The sequence below is a fragment of the Protopterus annectens genome, chromosome 10.part0 (assembly GCF_019279795.1).
Source record: "Protopterus annectens isolate FY-2018-M chromosome 10.part0, PAN1.0, whole genome shotgun sequence".
In the NCBI taxonomy this organism is placed as follows: domain Eukaryota; kingdom Metazoa; phylum Chordata; order Ceratodontiformes; family Protopteridae; genus Protopterus; species Protopterus annectens.
This window is the reverse complement of record NC_056744.1, coordinates 707,200,405-707,218,015: the sequence shown is the minus strand read 5'-3', so window position 1 is coordinate 707,218,015 and position 17,611 is coordinate 707,200,405. Positions and strand designations below refer to the sequence as shown.

At 39.6% G+C, this 17,611-nt stretch overlaps 1 protein-coding gene across 2 annotated transcripts in view; it reads left to right on the top strand.

Annotated features, from left to right (window-relative positions):
- The window catches only part of LOC122813289 (FRAS1-related extracellular matrix protein 1-like), a 1,751,891-nt gene that overhangs the window by 157,338 nt on the left and 1,576,942 nt on the right, over positions 1 to 17,611 (top strand). The window lies entirely within an intron of this gene.

The following is a 17,611-nucleotide window of genomic DNA, read 5'->3' as shown; positions in this document are numbered from 1 at the left end:
TGGAAGATATCCTACAGGGGGAAGTGGAGACTTCGCATGAAAGCCTGAATATTACAGCAAGTATATAAGGCCAATAATTTCCTTAGTAATTAAAATCACACTGTTTTACCAAAAATAAATAAGTAAATAAATAACATTTCTTTATCAATAATGTTTCCTTTTCTTTCATTACATTTCTTCACATTGTCTAAACTCGTAATTTCTTCTAAAAAAAAAAAAAAACATATGATCGAGAAGGAAAGTCTCGACACTGCAGTTTTATTGGACGGAATTCATAACACTGGATGTTTCACATACTCTCCTTAATACTAAAGGGATAAAAGTTCACCTAAAAACATTGCCATCTGCTGCACACCCAAAGTCCTACTAAGAGGTCCTCATATGGAACAACTGTACTAATGTGTGGTATGTAATGCCTATTCCCATGAAAGAAGTTTTTAGCTGTTGTAGGTTTACTAAAATATTTAACAATTATTTTTCCACTTCACCATACAATATTATTGTTTTTTTTTTTGATCAGATGGGTAGGCTGGTCCTTGGTCCATTTTCAACCATGACTCAGGTGCAGAAGGCATAAATGTACAAGCAAAATTTGCAAATATGGTATTGCAAAGATTACTCAAGTACACAAAATCAGGTTATGCAACTTTTGCATAGGAAAAATATTTTTGCTGTCTAGCAATTTAAATTACAAAAGATCCATTTAAATGCACTAATGCCTGTGCAGAAAAATGGTTTACTATCAATTGTGCAATTGACAAGCTGTTGGCACATATGCTGCTTGTCGTTTGCACAATGTCAGGTGTATGGGTTTGTCGAACACACTTATGTGAATGTAGTAGTGCATTCGCATAAGTGTGTTCAACAAACTGTACAGAGATTGCGGTGCAGTGGGGATTGGAAATTCATCAATATCCCCACTGTTGTGCAATCTCGAAGTTGGAATATGTTATTAGCAGGGAATGTGGGTTGCAGGGGCCTTGCCCCTCTGCAAAAATGTGGTATGTCATACAGAAGTTTCATTTACATCAGCTCCTATATGGATATTATGTGATGTTTTTGGTGACAATGTCGACTTAAATGTGTCCATCACTTTGGTCGACATTGTGTAGTAGTCGAGATTCCGATTTCAGTGGTTTATTTCAGTATTGCAAACGGCAAATGTTTTGCCTTTTGCAGTATTGATAGTAAACCCAAAAAAATTGCTACATGAGAGAAATTTGAGTCTGGAGATGACAGAGAAGTATGACATGAGACCTGAAGAGAGAGAGAGAGAGAGTATAAAATTATGAAACAAACAGGTAAAGCAGTGGAAGAGTTAGCTATTAGTGAAATGGGAAGAGTCATTCATTAATTAATGGTGTTAGTATAAAACTGCTAATGGATGAAGAATTATAAGTGGTTGGCAGTGGTGGGATCTACTTCACACACTAATTGGCTTGTAGTGGTGTGGGTAGAGCGAACACCTGTAGCTTATGTACAGTGATCTCTAAAAGTGTTTTGTACTCTAAAACAGCCACGCAGTGTATACTCAGAGTTCAGATCACAATTGTTTTATTTCTTTTGTTAGCTTAGTGTTAGTCAGGGTGAGCAGGCAGCATGTCAGCAGAAGAGTGTGGAAATATGACAAGGAGCCAGCTGGTGGAGATGTGCCAGGCTAGGGGACTGGTGCATGGAAACCTGACTAAAGCAGACCTGATTGCAGCCTTGGTTACAGCTGCATCAGAAAACAGCAGCCTGGAGGACAAACAGACTGACAGTGGAGATACAGTATCCTCGGAGAATGGACAGCTCAACCTTTCTGCAGTGGACTTAAAAATCCAGCTGGAGCTAAAGAGACTTGAGTTGGAGGCAGGGTTGCCAGACGTCCCTATTTGAGTGGGATTGTCCCGGGATCAGCAGCCCAATCCAGAGTCCCACACTGCCGGTTTAAATCCTGGTGAAACAGCCCTCTGCGTTTTTTTGATTGGCCCGTATACCGGCATACGGGCCAATCAAAAATCACTAAACATGGAGCTGCTTGCATTTAATGCTTAGCATCAGGCAGTTCCGCATTAAACACAGCTCCGTTTTTTGAGTTTTTTGATTGGCTTGTATACCAGCATACTGGCAAATCAAAAATCGCTAAACACGGAGCTGCTTGTGTTTAATGGAGAACATCAGGCAATTCTGCATTAAACACAGCTCCATTTTTCAAGTTTTTTTATTGGCTCGTATACCGGCATACGGGCCAATCAAAAATCGCTAACCATGGAGCTATTTGTGTTTAATGCGGAACTGCTTGATGTTCCATATTAAACAGAAGTAGCTCTGTGTTTAAAGACTTTTTTTTTTTTTTCCTGTGGTCCTCACTTTGTCCCTACCCGGCCAGTCGGAAATCTGGCAACCCTGGCTGGAGGCCAGGCATATGGAACTAGAAGCAGCTGAGAAAATGAGGAGTCTACAAGCTGAGGAAGATAAATGGCAGAGGAGGCATAAGAGGGAAATGCTGACTCTTCGCCAGAGTCATGGAGGTAATGGAGAAGGGAGTAACTGGACCCCAGAAGCACAACAGGTCAGTAAATTTCTTCCACAGTTTAAAGAGGGGGATAATTTTGATAGCTTCATTCATATGTTTGAGCTTGTATGCAAACAGTATGAAGTTGACCAAAGGCTCTGAGTACAGTTCCTGACCCCCTTACTCCATGGTAAAGCTGTAACTTCTTTAGCAGAAATGCATGACACTGACTGTTTTGATTATACTACTGTAAAAAGACAATTATTAGAATGTTTTAAGCTAACACCTGAAATGTATAGGAAAAAGTTTCGTGAGCATAGACTCAAGGCAGATGAAAATGTATGTGAATATGTTGCTGAACTGAGCACTTATTTTCATAGCTGGGTGAGATGATGTCAGGTCACCACTTTTGAAGGGCTGGCAGACCTTTTGGTAAGGGAACAAGCCCTTAGCACTTTGCCTGAGGACATGAGGGTCTGGTTAGCTGATAGACAGTGTGCTACTTCAGAGGAGTTGGGGAAGAAGGGAGACCTTTACCTAGCAAGCAGGGCAGCCATGCACAGGAAAGGGACCCCCAGTACTGCTCATGGGTCTAAAGGAACCCATGGTGGGCAGCACAGACTACCTTAACAGAATCCGCCAGTAGCAGGGGAAGCCACTAGTCCAGGTACACATCCAGAAGCTAGGGTTAAATGTTTTGAATCCAACCAGTGGGGCCATGACGCATAGAGATGTCCATGGAGGCAAGTTGGGGAACCAAAGGTGAGGGAGCCAGTAAGTGGGAAAGACAAAATGCCAACAGTGGGCTGTCTTGGGACAACAAGGGTACCAAATTACCACCAGAGGTTATATCCTATTGTAGTGAATGGCAAAGAGGCCATTGCTAAGAGAGACACAGCCTCTGATATAACCATTGTAATGCCTGCACTGGTTACAGAGAACCTCTACTTGCCTGGGCAGTCTACTCCAGTCAGGGCTTTAGGAGTGATCTTATTACAAATATCTTTGGCTAGGGTTCACCTTGACTGGGAGGGTGGAAAAGGAAGCCAACAAGTAGGTGTGTTTGAGGATATACCTGCAGATGTCCTGAAAGGGAATGATTTTGATAGTGCAGTACCCTGCGCTTGTGCAGTTACACGCAGTCAAGCTTGGAGACAAGCATGTAAGTCTGGTAGCCTGGGGGAGACCCAGACAGACTGCATACTTGCAGCCAGGACTGGTAAGGTGGTTACTTCAGTAAGGGAGCTACTTGGTAGCAGTGAGACTGAACGTGAGCCACAGCTGCTTGTGGGTACTGATGGTCCCTTGGACAGAGTGACTGCAAAGGTAAAGGTGAGTAGTAGTACCCAGGCTGACAGTGAGGCACCGCTGTCAGAGGATGCCAGACTTCCTGTGGAAGGGGAGCTGGGAAGGGTTACCAAGAGAGACTTGAGACAGGCTCAGCTCTCAGACCCTACATTGCAAGGCCTGAGGCAGGTAGCTAGGGAGGCACCTGATTCTCAAGGGAAGGGGGAATCTGTATACTGGAACAAAGGGTTACTGTACAGAGAGTGGACCCCTGAGGGAGGGCTAGAAGTTGAGAGAGTACAGCAGTTCTAGCCATAGCCCATGATATTCCCTTTGCAGGTCATATGGGCATAAAACATACAAAGAGGCATGTTATGCAAAACTTCTATTGGCCTGGACTTTCCAGAGATGTAACAGGGTACTGCAGGATCTGTGAGCAGTGCCAAAAGGTAGGCAAGGCAGGAGACAAGGTGAGAGTTCCTTTGATTCCTTTGCCCTTGATTGTGGAGCCATTCCAGAGGGTAGCTATGGATATTGTGGGTTCTCTGAGTACCCCAAGTTCCACAGGGAAAAAGTTTATCCTAGTGATTGTAGATTATGCTACACGATACCCTGAGGCAGTGACTTTGTCCGCCATTGAGGCCGAGATGGTGGCAAATGCTTTGCTAGAGATTTTCAGCAGGATAGGTTTCCCAAAGGAAATACTGTCTGTCAGATGTGCCAATTTTATGTCAGACCTGCTGGCTTGTCTGTGGAAGTCCTGTGGGGTGAAGCACATGAAGACCACCCCCATACCATCCCCAGACTAATGGTCTTGTTGAGAGGTTAAACTCTACAATCAAGTCAATGTTACAGGCATTTGAAGATCAGTTTAAGAGGGAGTGGGACAAATATTTGCCCCATCTGTTGTTTGCTTACAGAGAGGTTCCCCAGGAATCCACAGGTTTTTCACCCTTTGAGTTGCTGTATGGACATAGAGTGAGGGGACCTCTAGATTTAATTTGAGATGAGTGGGAAGGTGAGTCTGAGTTTCACAAGGAGTCTGTTGTGGTATATGTCCTGAATCTCAGGACAAGGCTCAGGGAACTCATGGGCTTGGCCCAGGAGAACCTGGCAGAAGCCCAACAACAGAAAAAGGTGTGGTATGACAGGAATGCTCAAGCTAGAGAGTATGCTGTAGGGCAGCAGGTGATGGTTCTCATTCCTGTCAGACACAACAAGTTGCAAGCAGCTTGGGAGGGACCTTACAAGGTGGTAAGAAAGGTAAGTGATGTTAACTACATGGTGGAAGTGCTAGACAGATGGCAGGGGCACAAATTGTACCATGTTAACATGATGAAACCTTACCATGATAGGGAGGCCCTTATGCTGAGCATTTGCAGTGAATTGCAAGAGTCTGAGGGAGATCTGGGGACTGATCTCCTCAGTGAGGCTCGGGCTGACACCTCGGTGGAAAGGGTAGCAATGTCCCAGCAGCTATCTCCTACCCAGGTTCAAGAAATCTGAGCAGTGTTGCGGGAGTTTGGGGGCATGTTCACCGGGAAACCATGGAGCACCCACCTGGTGCAGCACCAGGTGGATACAAGACCCCAAAGGCCTATCAGGCAGACCCCTTATAGGGTGCTTGAGAGAGTCAAACAGACTCTGAGGGAGGAGGTACAGGAAATGTTGGAACTAGAGGTGATTCAAGAGTCCAACAGTCCCTGGGCCTCACCAGTGGTACTGGTGCCAAAGAAGGATGGCAGCACCAGGTTCTCTGTGGATTACAGGAAGTTAGTCACACAGAGTCAGATGCTTACCCCATGCGAGCAGCTGGGTGGGGCTACGTATCTTACAACCATTGATCTTACCAAGGGTTACTGGCAGGTGCCCTTGACTCCTAGTGCTAGAGAGAAGTCAGCCTTTGTGACTCCGTTTGGCTTGTATGAGTTCACAAAGATGCCCTTTGGGATGAAGAATGCCCCAGCAACTTTCCAGAGGCTGGTAGATAACATCTTAGAAGGAGCAGGAGGGTTTGCCCTTGCTTACATGGAAGATATTGCTATCTACAGTCATTCCTGGCAAGAGCACCTTCAGCATGTCAGGGAGGTGCTGGGCAGACTACAGAGGGCAGGGTTGACAATTAAGCCGAGAAAATGTCAGGTGGGTATGGCAGAGGTCTCCTACCTAGGATATAAAGTGGGGAGTGGTAAGATAAGGCCAGAACCTGCCAAAGTTGAAGCCATTCAGGCATGGCCTGCACCTGTTACCAAAAAGCAGATGAGGGTATTCTTAGGGACAGCAGGGTACTACAGAAAGTTTGTTCCCAATTATAGTACCATAGCTGCTCCCCTCACAGACCTGACAAGGAAGAACAGGCCAAATAAGGTAGTGTGGACCCCAGCATGTGAGCAGGCAATTAAGAAGCTTAAGGAAGCTTTGGGAGGCCCCCTGTGTTAGCCAGTCCAGACCATAGCAAATAATTTGTTGTGCAGGTGGATGCTTCAAACTATGGGGTGAGAGCTGTACTTAGCCAGATTTCTTCAGAGGGAGAAGGGCACCCAGTGGTTTATCTCAGTCATAGGCTCCAACTCAGGGAGGAATGCTATGCAGCAGTAGAAAAGGAATGTCTAGCCATAGTGTGGGCACTACAAAAACTTCAGCCTTATCTGTATAGAAGAAAATTCACTGTGATGACAGATCACAACCCTCTAACATGGTTAAACAGAGCCAGTCAGCAAAATGCCAAGTTGCTAAGATGGAGTCTGAGGTTGCAAGCATATGATATGTCAGTGCAGCACCGCAGTGGGACTAGCAATGTCAATGCAGATGGGCTCTCAAGACAAGGAATGGGGTGAGGTACACCCATATAGACCTGACACTCTCAAGTGATGTTTCTCAAGGGGTACTTAAAAAACTTGCTTGAGTTCCCCGGGGGAGGGGGGGAGATGTGACGATTGGGGAGAGATGGGAGAAGGCTGCCAGCCTAGTCCAATAGAATTTGATATATAATTCTGGCATTTGTAAATAAATGTAAAATACAGGCTTGTGCTTTTAAATGTAAGAAAACACTGTAAAATGTGAACTTCAAGATTGTTGCAACTTTGCCATCTGCTGTAAGGAAAACCAAGCCAAGCATTTCAAATGTGTCTTTTTAAGTTGAAAAGATCTTATGAATCTCTTTAATGTTTTACAAGTCAGTTCCAGTGTGTCTGGATGAAGGTTTCATGCCCATTGTTTTAAGGCTAAAGTTTATGACCAGAATTTAGATGTGGAAGGTGCTTTACTGCTCTAGTTTCTGTTAGTATATACATGTGAAATGTCTTCTATTGTTGTAAGTTTCTGTGCAGGTGTTAGATTGCTAAATAATGCCGTTTGTTTGCCTGGGAAAACCTAAGTGTCAAAAATGATGTAATTTGGGGAGGGACCCAGCAAACATGTCTGTTAGTAATGTTTAAATACTATTTCTCACAAGAGACTGGGGAGCATTTTGATCTTGATATCCAACTTAACAGCACTCTGCCTTGTGCTCACATGTAAGTTTTAGCACTGTGATTTCTTGTAGGAATAGTTAAAGCTAGTAAAGATTAATTAGATATATTTCTTTGAAATCAGACCTGTCCTACTGTATTATTTTAAGTTTCCATGTGATCTCTGAACTCTTAGATATCTCTGTGATGTAGTAGTTTTGTCTTGTGTTTTAATTATTTATTATTAAATATTTTTAAAACCTTCTACCTGTGGCTGTTTTGTGTAGAGATAGGCTCTAGTGTACATTGCATATTTATAGAGGTTATTGTAATAGGCCACTCTAAAGTAAGCCTTGACTGTTAGTCATACTACCATTGGATAATAATATTGCACAGTAATAATTGGACACCCTTTTAAGGGCCTTTTAGTAGCTGGTATTATTAGTTGGGTGGTGGCAGTAATTACTACCATATAGTCCGGGTTAAGGGGTACAGCTGGATAATCTGTATCAGCCTTTCCCAGGAGTGTCTGTGAAGTAGTATAAATACTTATCTCGAAGTGTGTGTGTGTTGTCAGCTACTTGGGCAGGGACATGAAGCACTGGTTGGACAGAGAGGGTACTGGATGTTTTAGCTTGCCCAGCTGGGCTGAGACCTGGACCCTATAGATGTGCCAGTGGGGAGTCTTATTGGGGACCTGGTGAGCAAGGGAGCAACCAGCCCCAGACTGACTGTGATCTCTGTGTGCACTTAAGGGAAATTGTACTTTACTGTGTGCATTAGTTATCCTTTTCTCTTCTATGAGATGGCCTCCCTGGTGTTAGTGATGATGATTGAGGCTCCTCGATTGCTGGGCCAGGGCATGATCCTCACACTTTCATTCATTTATGATTCTTTGGATTATTAAAATACAAAGATTTAATGTGTGAGGTTATCTCTGCTCACTTTGGTTCCAGTAATTTTTCTACTTTAGGCTTGTAAAGGCTCTAGGGCTGCTAGCCTAGTAACCTCCTATGAATCTATGAGCCTATGTTTACATTTTAGAAGTGTTATATGCAGAGTGTAGGGCAATAATTGTTAGGACATATTTTAGCCTTAGGATAAATGTGTTCTTTGCTAGAACTTTTCCAGCTTCTTTGGTGAGGTTGTTTAAAGTTCAGTAGAAGCATTGTTGTGGGTTATGAACTTTTGCATCACATTGGTAATGTGATTTGTAAAGGAGAATGATTTATCAGTTATTAGGCCAATGTACTTGTACTGTTCCACCATGATAATTGGTTGATTACTCAGGCTTGAGATCAATGGCGTGGGCAGTTTTATTGGTAGCCAAAGAGTATCATGGCTGTTTTATTGGCATTAGGAGTGAGTCTAGATAAGGTAAGCCATGTAAGGATGCATGTAAAATCCTTTTGAAGGACAGACTGGACTGAGGAGGAGGATGGTCTAGTTTGGTGCAGGACGACATCATCTGCATAAAGTGTTATTTTGCTTGAAGAGATAGAAGTGGAAATGGAAATTATTAATTGTTACTAAGCTAACCCTATTTAAGGTATTTACAGAGCCCCACTATCCCCTTATTGTGAGACTCAAACCCTGCACCTTGTGGTTGTAAGGCAAATACTTTAACCATTAGGCCACCCTCCCAACCCATCAAATGCCTTTGATAGAGAGAGAGAGGGAGAGAGAGAGAGAGAGAGAGAGACAGAGAGACAGAGAGAGAGAGAGAATCAGATGAGAGGCTTCAGTGTTATCTCCAAAGTCTACAGCACTTAATTTGTGAAGGGGAATGGAATGGTCCACATTATCAAAGGCTCTGCATAGATCAATAAATAGTGTCCCTGTTACCAATCCATTTTCCAGAGCTGAGTAGATTCTATCTGCTGCCGTATGATTTGCAGTTAAGGTGATGTGGCCTGCCCTAAAGGCATGCTATGGTTCATTTAGGAGGCCATATTTTTGAGGGGGTCAAAAATGAGTTTTTCAAAAATGGTAATGACTAGGCAGAGGTTAGAAATAGGAAGACAGTTTTGCAAACTAGAAGAAGAGGAAGGTTTTGGAATACTTGAAATGAGAGAGTGTTTTAATTGGGCTGGTATATTACCTGTAGTGACTGATAGAAAATGTGATCATGTGGTTAGGAAAGTTGTTTAACACACATTTTAGGAATGTTGGGGGTATGCTGCTTGGGTTTTTTGGATTATATTTATTACTCAGTTTTAAATATTTTTAAGCAAATTTCTAAATGTTTCTCTGAAGTAGAAGGAGAGACTCCAACTAGATAGAAGAGAGGTGGTAGGGGTGAAGGAGGGTTATAGAGGGTATAGAGTAAGACAGGAGAAGCAGAGTTAGACATTATTAGTATACAGTACAGACAAGTGTTGATTTTTGTTTTTTCATACTCTTTGTATTTGTTAAATACCATTTGATATTGCGATTGTATGTCATTTTAGACTTTTACTTCTTGTATTTCTTTTATTCCAGTGTATTGCTGTTTTTTATCTGTGGGGTTTTCTCTCCGGGTCTCTGCTGAAAATGGGTCACCAGCTGAGTCGGACATAACCCAGTAAATAAATGTTAAGCAAAATAAATGACTAGGGTTTTAAAGTCAGTGAGGGTGGATAAATTACTTACGGTCTAGTTGTTATTTGCTGTAGTAGAAAAGAAGGATATGTTCTTTATAACGTTCCAAAAATGTTTAGGCTGTACAATTGTAGCTTGAAGTTTTGAGCTCAAAAATGCTGATTTGTCTGTTTTCATTATTAACTTGCAGGACTGACAGAGGTTTTGGAATGTGTGCTAGGCATCTGAAGACTGAGAGGACTTCCATTGTCTCCAGGCCTGATGCCTATTTGAAAGGTGTTTTCTTTTATAAACTAAGGACATTTTTCTCCCCTAAAACACTTCCTTATGATTATCCAGTATTGTGCTGATAAAGGTATTAAGTATAGCAAAGCAGCGGCTGGGTCATATGACTGATATAGAGGAGATCAGTCTCGCCTGTTCATGTCAGAGAAGACTACATCTTTTTTATTGTCTGTTATAAGTCTAGTTTTGGTTATAATAGGGGGATAATGGAAGCGCTGAATAATAGGATTCCTTGGATAGAGAGGAGGTCGCTGGGAGAGACAGGTAAGCATGATACTTATGAGACATGGTGAGGAATGTTGGTAATCAGTAATTCAAGGAAATGTGTTTTCCAGTGTTTTGGTTAGGTAGATGGAGAGGTTAGTTTTGGGTAAGGTTAAATTGAGAGAGTAAAGAACAAAAGTTAACTCCTGCTGTATAAATCAAAGTTAATGTCTCCAGTGAGGAGCTGTCTTTTTTGTTTCTGTATGTTTTAAAATGCTGCTAATGATATTCTCAAAATGATTAAGTGAGCAAGGAGGGGGATATAAACCATTAATACCAATAAATGGAGATGTAGAACCAATGGTTATTGAAGAAAATACTCAGTTAGCCTCTGTGGCAAAGGAGGGGGAGTTGGCGGCTACCAAAATAGATGTCAAGTTGTATTGTTTTTCCTACTAGTGGTAATGTACTTCCACCTGACTTATGTCCATGGCAGTTGTCCAGAAATGAATGGGAGTTACTGTTTCTAATAGGAAATGGGATGGTAGGTTGTTTGAGACATGTCTCACTTGTCGCTAGTATGGTTTGGGTTCTGTACAGTATTTATTCATTAAACTTTGGGAATTAATGTTACATATCTTGAAATATTTATATTCTGTTTCTTTTCTGTGTATTTTATATGTACAATCTAAATTAATTCCTAGGGAGATCTTGAAAACTTCAACAAAGCTACAGATGTCTTCTTAGCATAAAAATAAATAAATTCACATTTGACAGTGTAAATGAGGCAGCAATGCCTGAGATTTTCATTTGTTGAAACAGCTATCTATCAGAAGACTTATGGTCAAGACAAAATAGTGTCTTCCATCATAAAAACTGGAAAGGGGAGAACAACCTTGAAAAATATTCCAGTACACACAAACTACTACTCATGCCTCTCAAACAGTAAGTGCAAGAAATCCAGGCAAAGCAAAAGTAATGGGGGGGGGGGGAGAAAGGCCCCAAAACAGGAACACATTTTAAATACTGCTCTTATAAACTTAGAAAGTTAATATACTAAAATTGCATTACCATGCATTTTCTGCAGGATATCAAGTATGGAACTCGAATGCCCGTTATTATGTAGTGACATCAGTCCTCAGTGATTTGCCAGAAAACCAGTGATTTCCCCATTTCCCAGGGAAAGAATTTGATGGGCTATTTCTGTGGCTTCGTGATTATCAGGACTGTGGTGGGAAGTTACGGGTCGGGTTCAGGTTAGTGTGCGATTGTGTGGAAGTTAGGGTTAAGGAGCTGGTTAGGTGAGTTAGGATTAGGGCACGGGTCAGGTGAGTGTGCGAGAGTGACGGACCTTAGGGTTAGGGTTTGGGTTAAGGTAAGTGGATAGATAGTAGTGTATGTACAGTTTAGTGTAGGGTTAGATGTAGGATTTTAAGTGTTTGTGTGTGGATAGCTTTTTTTTTGGTGTGCTTGTGTTGTGTGTGTGTTTCTTGGACTTCAGTGTTTTTGTACTTCGTGGTTAGAAGTTGGAACATATGGTGTTCAAACTTCAGCTATTTCGGTGAACTGATATAGACCTGTTGAGAGGTATACTGCCACTATATGTGATACTTGTATATTTACTTGAAATGTTGAAACACTTATTGTTCTCTGGGTTATTAGAAAATGCATGGATGGATGTTTATTGTATCACAGTATACTACACATAATACACTTTAATACAGTTTCTGGATTTATTCACATATAAAGATAAGTGCGTCTATTTTCTTACAGCTGAATGAACTTGTTCACCTGCTCAGGGTAGTCTGAACAGTCTGATACTATAGTCTTCCCAGTAGATTGTTAACATTCATGTATACTTTGTGGATGGAGTAAATTGTCAGAATGTTGGCCTGAGTACTTAATAATCTCTCCAGGTTTGTTTGGAAAAAAGCCCAATATCATTATTTAATTCTTAAAAGCTATATCATAATCCTCCATGATAAAATATTTTTTAAACCATCTTGCATTTTATACATTTCTGTCTACTCGTTCCACATTCTAAATTACTTATTTATTTCTCTCATCAGAAGTGTTGATATTCTCTCTCTTATCAGAAGTTTTCAAAATGGCCATATCTGTATCACAATTTTTTTCTGTTCTCATTAAAACTATAAAACAATTGTTTTGCTTCCAAATTTACATGATTAAATCATTGATGATAAAAGTATTCCTATATGGATGAATAAAGTAGTATTTGTAATCAAATATAAGCTTATCCAAACAGATATAACCATTATTGTCTGTATTAGTTATTTTATTTATTTATCCTTTGTTGCTTTGTTGATTAGATTAGTCCCAATAGGCTGGTGTCCTCTGAGACATGGGGGTGGGGGGATTTATACTGACTAGGTGAAATTTGGCTATAGCACCAGGACAATTTAGCTTTCCTTTTAGATAACTGCCATGGGATCTTTTGCATCCATCTGAGCTACCACAAATTCATGCAGATGGAGTCTCAGATGAACATTTCATTCAAATAGCATTGCTAGATTTTCTAATAAACCTCTTGTGAAGCTAACTAAGTCCTTAGTCTCTGTTTCATGTTAATTAATAATTCTAGTTGGTTACATTTTTTGCTTATATATATTTCTCTTTGAATATCCTACTAAGTTTAACTCCAGCATAAACTTTCTCATATAATTTTTGTTTTCACCTTAATTCTGTATGTACTTTTTTTTATTAATCGCTGTATTTTTTTGCTATCTTTTATTGAATTACTTGTTTGAAAATGGAAATATATCCAGTTGGACTAGCCTGGTAAACAAATGTAAAATAAAAAAATAAAAATAAATAAAAATAACTGGACAGTCAGGAGTGGCACACTCCTTAATGCTGTACTTCAGTGCCATTAGGATAAAATGAATCCAGTCAACTGAGTAGGAATAGAACCAACAGTTTTCTAACCTTTAAGTACCAAAAGTTAGTGTGATGCTTGTTGAAGCAATTATGCTACATTATTGTCAAAATACTAATTGTAAGGTCAGTGTTCAAAGTGCTTTACTTTCAGACTCAAAGCCATATAAAAGGGCTTCAAAGAGTTCACACCTATTAAATATGGGTCATAAATTCTTATATCCAACCAATTCTCTAAAGTTTCCTTAAACTCTGATTACAAATGTTAAGAAGTTCTACCACAAATCTGCTCGGTAGTGAAATGGCTATCTTAGTAGCATGGATCTTGAGATGTTGACGCTGGAATGAACCCTAAAATGAACCCCCAAGGTTACACCAAACATATCATTTGCATATATTTAAAGATCATCATGAGGTCAGCCATGACTACTTGATAACTGATAGAATGCAGTGATAATTTCTGTACTTTATACCTGTTACTAAGCTTTTTAACACTCTTAATTTCCATTTCAGTCTCTTTATTTGGGAGCTGATATAACAACAGACTGATGCTCCATATCCAATAGTTGGTCTAATCACTATTTTACCTATTAGGATCAATACTGTAACATCCATGATATGTATTTTACAAAGTATATTTTTAAGATAATAATAGCACTTCCTAATTTTCCATTATGCTAGAATCAAAGGAGGATTTGTTTATCAACTTTAATGCCTAAATCACTTATACAGTCGACTTCTTCCAGAATAGCATTTTTAAATACAAAAGGATATCCCAAGTTCATGATTTCAGAATGTATAACCTTTAATTTTTTACATTGAACTCCGTGTTGCACATCCTGGTTCAGCTCTCCAAACTGTCATAACTTTGCACAGTATATTGATCTGAAACCTTTGTGATCACAAACCTCATTTTTGAGTCATTGGCTAACCTGCTCATGCATATCTTCTCATTAAGGGAAAACTCAACATAAAGACAGTAAAGTGTTGCCTAATACACAGCTATGTGGTACCCCTGAGTTAACACCTTTAACATCAGAGATAAACTTTCCAGTTTTTACCCTATTGTTCTTAGCCCTCCACCAATTTCCAATTAATCGTATTATATACCTGCTAATCTTGCTGTTGAACACAAGTTTCATGATCTCATTGTGTGGAACTGTATCAAAGGCCTTCACCAAAGCTAACTAGATTACATCAACAGGCAGACCTATATACAATGCTTTTCATACCAGCTGATATAAACTAAGTAGGTTAGTCTGACAGGAATGAGTCACTATGAAGCCATGCTAGTGTAAGTTCATTCTAGGTGCAGTTATATCTGATAGCACATTTAGTACCCTCTCACAACATTACCCTAATTGGTCTAATACTATCCATAGCTGCTTTCAAATTTCTGATATGTAGCCTTGACTTAAAGATTCCTGGAACAGGTAAAATGTTCATGAAGTTATATGTCATATAAATTTAATCAGAAAGTATCTATTGATATAATCAGGCCCAGCTGCTGTATGAGGATTAATAGCATATTTTGATACTTGGTCAGCTATTAATGGGTATGAGACAGTGATCCTGTGTACCTCACCAGCCGTTATACTCCCCCAATGTCCATTTGTGCTGGCGAATTTATCTAAATAGTCTGTGACCTACAATCAGGGTCAGCCAAAAAACTGTCATTTACCATATTTTACCAGAATGAGCATCCTTATAAAATTGTCTGAGGTGGTTCTAAAGGCTTTCTTGTTATCAGTGCTGTGTATAGCCAATGTCTTCTCATATTAGTTTCTAGTTGTGTCCATATGTTGATGAAATTTGTTCCTAGCGGTTATTTATCTTTTCTTGCTTATCAAACTAGATTTCTTTTTATATGTCTGTCAGTAATGGTCCTTCCTCTTTAAATCTATCAAGACCTTTAATCCACCACAAGCAGCCATAATTTGTTGTGTTCTTCTGGCCTGGACTTTAATAACAAGGTTTGCAATCAGTTTGTTACATTTAAAAAATATTCCCCAACAGTATGTAGTTTGTTTATACTGCATATTTTCATACAGTCCCATTTCTTTAAATGTTTATTTATTTGAATGTAATTGTCCCTATAAAGGCCTTCTTAGTGCTAGTTTTTCCGTAGATTTAATTTGGCCTGTTAATGAGAAATTTCCATGTGATGCTAAAGTGGTCAGAGCCCAGTAACTCAAAATGTAATTGACTATTGAGTTAGTATTGATGAAAACGACCCAAACAATGTAGAAAAGTCCCCAAACCCAGATGCAGCAAACTCCAAATGTTAAACAAACTTGCCCTTGATGGAAGGTAGCCGGATGAATCAGCAACACAGCAGACCAAATAAAACAAGTCTTCTAATTTATTGTACAAGAATAAAAGTGAGCACTTTCGCAGTGACAGCCACTGCTTCATCAGACATTTTGTACAAACCACATCCACACATAAATACTGTTTGAAATCCAAAGAGACCAATCATATTGGTGTAACAGTTAATTAAACTTAATTACATCCAGAGATAAAATGCTTTTTAAGTAACAGTACACCAATACATTACATCATGCTCCTATTAGCAAGTCAGTAAAATACAAAATACAAAATATAAAAATCCATCCCTTACAGATGTATACTTTTATCATGATTAGTGTGCATGGGGCTATTTTAATTTCCTAGACTTAAGGGCTGGCTTCAGGGTCACATTATCATTAAAACCTCATCCCTTGAGTGCCCCTAGTCTTAGAATCCACTTCACTTCAAGATTCTCTGTTGAATTTACGAAATCCCCCAACCAAGCACTAGTGTTTTATACTTGCAGGATTTGAAACAGGAAAGAATGTTCTTCCCCATTAGCCAAAGTGTGTTTGACTAAGGCGCTGTAGTCTTGCCCTCTCCTGTTACAGTAAACATGGTGTCTAATTCTTTCTCTAAGGTGGCGGTTGGTTTTTCCTACATAGACTTGAAAACATATTCTACAGTGAGCAACGTACACCACGTTCTTAGTGTTACAGTTGGTGGAATTTCTTAATTCCCATAGATGACCAGTATCCGGATGTTTAAAAAATTGGGATTCATCTATGTACATGCAATGGGCACAGTTCCCACATTTCTGTGTGCCTTTCCATTCTGTGTTTCTAATGGTTCCCTCCATGGTTGCTTTAGGGTAACATAATTGTTGTTTTAAACTTTTTTTGTTCTTAAATACAAATGTTTCCTCATCAACCAAGAGCATATCCCAGTTCTGAGATATAATATTCTGAAATTTGCTCGCATCCATACTATAGGGTATAACCATACGTATTACTGGTAATCTCCTTTGCTTATTATTTATCACCATTTCCTTCGTTGCTCTATCAGAATAATAAGGTCTTGCTCTACCACCCCTCTCTCTTGTCACTTGTATATAGGCTCTATTGATTTCACCTTCGGTGTAACCTCTGTCCAAGAATCCTGCTCTCAATTTGTTAAGTTGACTTTCAAACACATGTTCGTGGCAACAAAGGCGAGAAACTCTGATTGCCTGTCCTTTTATGATATTGCAAAAAATACTAGGGTTATGCATAGTATCCCTGTGTAGGAAGGCAGGGCGGTAGCATTGTTTCCTATCTAATTTAGCTACCCAATTCAAATTTTCCTTATATATGGTAACATCTAGGAAATCTATACTATCATGAGAACAATTTAAAGCAAATTTCAGAAATGCACTAGTTGTATTAATATGTAAATGGAACAACTTCAGTTCTTCTTCAGTAACTCTCCATAATTTAAAAAGATCATCAACAGATCATTTTATTTGGTCTGCTGTGTTGCTGATTCATCCGGCTACCTTCCATTAAGGGCAAGTTTGTTTAACATTGAGTTAGTATGTTTAACCCAAACTATGTTTAATATGTTTCCCTTCCTAGTTAGCAGTGCCATGTTCCTGCTAGCTGCAAGCAGCTCTCCAAGTGCATCAGAAATCTAAGATATCCTTCCTCATTCTATTTTGGGGTCATTTATATAACTTACAGTTATGTCAAAACCTTTCATAAAATAATAACATAGTTTGTCACTGAAGCCAGCTACTTTCATCTTAGTCTGGTAAGGACATTCTTCTTTGCAGTGTAGATTAACAGCAATTGCCTCATAATCTTACAATCCTTAACAATATCTAATAATGATGATTGGTTATTGAGTTGTTGCTTTTTTTGCTTATTTTTAAAACCTTTCATAAAATAATAGTAGAGTGTATCATTGAAGCCTTTTGTTTTCTTCTTAGTTTGACAAGGACCTTCATTTTGCAGTATAGGTTAACAGCAATTGCCTCATAATCTCATAATCCTTAAGAATATCTAACAATGATGAATGGTTGCTTCTTTATTTTTTTTAAACATAAAGGGACACTTTTTCCCCTTTTGTCCATTTCTGTAATTGCAGT